Below are 4,884 nucleotides of genomic sequence, written 5' to 3'. Positions count from 1 at the left end.
ACATTTCCCAGGGCCCCTGGCCAGCTAGGTTCTTGTTGCTATCTAATAATTGGAGAAACTATTGGAAGACTAAAGAATGCAACAAAAGATGAAGCACTGTTTTGTTTTGTTTTTCTTTGCTTCTGATTTCAACAGCACCGTGGTTGCTAAGAGTTTCTGGTGGCAGCAGGGGAGGTTCAGCCTCTAGAGTCCCAGAATGGACAGTTTTATGCGTAGCTCTGGTTATAGTGGAGGCAGCACCTTGTTGGCAGTTTTAGCAGCAGCAGGTTTAGGCTCCTGGGCTCCACTCCAAAGGCACCAGAAGCTTCCTTTTTTCCCATTAATTCAGGTTCAAAACTTTGAGGTTATTTATGACCATTCTCCCTCTGTTACAGCTTGTCAATGATCTTTTTCTTCTCATTATGTCTTATACACATATTTTCTTTCTTTTCCATCCTAAGTTACCCTGCCTTAATCACTCCACAATAGTTCCTGGGCCCTTGTAATATTTTCCCAGACACTGAAACTTGGGAGAGACCTGTCTTTAAATTTGAGTTCTTCCACCAACTTGCTTTGTGGCTCAAAGCAAGTTATTTAACTTCTTCAAGGCTCAATGTTTTTATCTATATTAATAGTAAAGAAAAATGCTAATGGTTATTGAACATCTACAACATGCTTGGGGTTTGGCAAACACTCTACATGCATTATTTATTTTAATAATTACAACAATCCCATGAAGTGTGTGTTATTATTATTCTCATTTTTACAATTGAGAAAACTGAAGTTTAGAAGAGGTAAGTGGTTTGCTTAAGGTCTCCCTGCCAGTAAATGGAGGAGATGGGAATTTAACTCAGGTGTCTCTGACTTCAAATACCATTCTCTTAAGCTTTTTTCAGTAAGGATCATAATATAGATAATGTAAGGTTATTGTGATGATTAAATGACATATATAAAGCATTTATCATAGGTTCAACACATAATAAGCATTTAATGAATGGTAGATCTTATATCTGAAAAGTGCTATAACAGTCTTTATGTCTTATATTGTATTACATGTATGCATTGATGGCCCAACATATTTTCCTTTGGTCATCTTAACCCAAATGATTGGATATTTCTCCCTATAGAAACATATAAGAGAGTTAATGGAAACACAGGATTTGTTTCATAGTCCTTTTTGCTGGAACATATAAGTTCTATACACAAAGTCACACTAGCATGAAATATAGAGTTATATTTCCTTAGGTGTTAATTTTTTATGCTTAAATATATCCTTTTTTCTTTGCGTAAAAACAGTCATAGTTGACACTTAACAGATTTGAATCTTTAACATGAGCATTTAACATTAACAATGATAATCAAGTGGAAATGCCAGTGCCAGGAAGCAGGCGATGATCCAGGGAGAGCAGGGACAGCACAATTGAAGAGAAAAGGGGAGCAATCTTTTTTTTTTCTTTTTTTTTTTTAAATAAGCCTACAGCACCCTGTATTCCCAGGCGGTCTCCCATCCAAATCTTAACCGGGCCCGACCCTGCTTAGCTTCTGAGATCAGATGAGATCAGGCACATTTAGGGTGGTATGGCTGTAGACAGGGGAGCAATCTTAAAGGCAGATTCCACCCAAGCTTAGGTACACAACACATATTCAGCTAATTCTATGTTTCACAATATAGTCAATCTGTTTTTTTGGGTAGTTTATCTTTTTTCTTTGCTGGAATGCTGGACTCACTTGTTTTAATAAGAACATTTTATACCCAAAGGTCAACTAATAACTAGCAACCCCAATAAAGCTCCTTGGTATCATCTGTTGTCAATTCTCAAAACTTCTGGATCATCACATCTACTCAAAGGATTCTGTTCATTTTTAAAGCAACTTGCCTCCCATTTCCCATCATTGGTGAATAATTGGAATTAGCTCCTCAGGAGTCATCATGATGTAGTATAAAGAGGCATGGAGACCAGGAGTCTGATGGTGACTCTGATGCTAAATACCTCTGGGTATTCTCTAGGCATTCTCCTGGGCTTTATCTCATTCATCCAGTGAGACCCACAGTTTCATCCTGTACAGAAATTGTAGGATTCGAATTAAGAATGATTTTTTTCATTCTGATTTATTGCAATATTAAAGCACACCCGAAGCCTAAATGTGGCTGCATTCCCAAATGCTGCCTCTAGAAACCCTAATCTTAACAATTTTGCAAAGCATTTACTTGACCAAATACTCTGAGCAACTACAATACAATGTGTCATTGCTTAACATTCCGGAGGCTACAGAATGCAGTATCAACCACGGATTCTTTTTAGTTTAGTTGATAAGGCAAGACACAGACTCCCAAAAAAAAGATGCAAGTATAAGGCAGAATAAGATCTGAATCAATATCAAAAGTGCTAAGCAGTGCTAAGCAGATAATATGGTGGAGAACAATCCCTGACAAAAGAAAAGAGCATGGAACCATTTGCAGGAGAGTTCAAATACAAAGTTAAGCAAAGTAGAGAGTATGATAGAAGACCAAGCAGATCAGCCAGAAAGAGTTTGACCAGATACTGAAAACCCTTGAATGCCTGAATGGGGAAACTTGACTTCATTCACAATGCAGTGGGGAACCACTGTGAAGCTCTGAATAAGGATCATTTCTAAGTATCACACAGGATTTCAAAGTTGTATTTGTCACAGCACAGATGTTTCATACATCTGAATGAACTGCTCAACTTTCAGAATTTGGTCTTTATCTCATTTAAATTGAATGGATTGGACAGGTTCTCATAATCCACGAAAGCTTTATTTCAAACATACAAGTCATTCTTACAGACAGTCTTTAAGTGGCTGTTGCTTCAATTAAGATACTTTCGGCTTAATGTGAATACGGGTCAAAACTAGTAACTAGTGGCACAGTAAAAGCATCAAAGACTTTCAGTCTTTAGAGCTTAATATTTCTTCTCATTTATTTTTAGCTAGATATCATTTAATAAGAAGCTATTGAGCCATCCCATACCTCTGTACCTGTGTTGCTTATTCATCTTTGCTGTCTTACAATAAAGCTAAAAACTCTTTCATCATCCCAAAGAGACAGTTAATTATATTTTAGGGGATGACCGTCCCAACCACTTGGGTGCCTGATAGATATTTTGTTATTTTGCAGTATTGAAAAGAACCAAACAAAAAACTTCTAGCATTTGCCTCCAACAAGGGTTAGAGAGAGAAGAAATCTCTATTAGCATGAAACTTTGCTGTTTTCTCTACTAAATTAACTCCAATCATTTTCAAGAAAGAACATTTCAATACATTTTTCTGACAGGTAGGAAATTAACTATATACCAGAAGCTATTGAATTCAACTTTAACAGTATCAATAAACATTTCTGATTAAATTATGAAATTGATTTTATAATTTTGACCATTATGTTTTTACATCAATATCATCATATGACAGCAAATGTAGTTACTGCTTCCTTATTGATCTCAGACATGGCACTCCAAAGTACTCATTTGACTATATTACAAAATCAAACTTGATTTCCTGTAGTATTGCAGTAACTTCAGGTCGTAATCTAGTCTAAAGAATCAAAATAGATGAATTATTCAGTTATTAAAAGATATATTTTTCCTTGGAGGAAAAGGAACACTTTGGTCAAGCCATCCCTAATGGTTGTGTTATAGGATATTTCTCCATGTGGAATTACTTTGTGTGGGTCTCACATAAATATACCATCACCTCCCAGCTTGTGTGTTATCAATCACGTTTCTGGTGAATAACATAAGCACCACTTGAAGAGAAAGAAATGTTTATCCTTCACATGCAGGAATTCAACAAAAATGATGTGTTTCCATGACTTTAAAACCTATGTCTTTGTCTCACCAGCCCAACTCACAAAAATACTACTAATATATTGAGCCATTGCATTTCCCAGAAGAGCAATGTGTCTTATGTGTCTTTAGATAAATTTTAAAAGCAAACCAAAAGATGACGCACTGAATATCTGGCAGAGCTAACACAGAACTGTGAATTCTCATCCTAGAAGTCCAGCATTCCTGGGTAGGCCCATTTAAAGGCATTTCATGTTTGTTAAAACTTTTTCACAAAAGAATTGAGTTTCGAATCATACAATGCAGGCACATGAGGAACTCTCCCAAATTGCCTAGTCTACTACCCCATTAGGTAGATAAAAAGACCAAGGCCTAATGTCATTAAGGGATTCATTGAAGGAGACTTTGCTGGTTCATAACAGTACTGGGACTAGACCTCAAGTTTCTCTCCTAGCCCAACTTCATTTTTTCATGTCAGGTATGTCCTGTTTTTAATTTTTGAAATAGCCTATGAGGTGAGAGTTAAAACATTAAACCCAAGACAAATTATGTCTACCCCAGAATCAAACATATTAGTCCACACTAGAGAAGCCCTAAGCTAGGATTTTTCTTTTTTTAATTAGATCCCTAGTTTCTTGGAAATGAAAATGCTGTTTTAGAACTACTGGAAATCAAAAAGAGGTCTTTCGTGCATTTCACAAAGGACCAAAGCATTTATTCACAGTGACTCAAGAGGCCAAAAAAGACAAATATGCCTTTTCTAAGAGAATCTGTAAGTCTCTGCCGCAGTTCTAAGTCTGAGGGTCAGATAAGATCCATTCCCTCTTTACTTCTCTTCATTCTTGCATTGGCATTTGTTAAATGTATCTTCTTGAAAAGGGTTCTGTTACATGGTCAATAGTTAAAACCAATGTGAAGAAAAACATCAAATAGTTGACTTTTAACCAATAGGGCTGCAGAATTATTGGATCAGAAGTAACCACAAATTTCATCTCCTCCAGCCTTCCCAAAGCAGGAATATCCTAGGTACCATTCAAGAAGTTGCCCCCTATCTTTCTCAGCTTCAGAGCCAGGAGACCTTCTCTTTTTCTAGATAGGTCAT

At 36.5% G+C, this 4,884-nt stretch overlaps 1 pseudogene; it reads right to left on the bottom strand.

Moving 5' to 3' along the window:
- Window positions 1–1,450: 1,450 nt before the first annotated feature.
- LOC116560681 lies at window positions 1,451–1,569 on the bottom strand (annotated as a pseudogene).
- Between the last annotated feature and the right edge of the window lie 3,315 nt (window positions 1,570–4,884).

This window comes from Sapajus apella, unplaced genomic scaffold, assembly GCF_009761245.1.
Source record: "Sapajus apella isolate SASKATOON/1434 unplaced genomic scaffold, GSC_monkey_1.0 scaffold26, whole genome shotgun sequence".
In the NCBI taxonomy this organism is placed as follows: Eukaryota; Metazoa; Chordata; class Mammalia; order Primates; family Cebidae; genus Sapajus; species Sapajus apella.
This window is presented reverse-complemented; position numbering and strand designations above follow the sequence as displayed.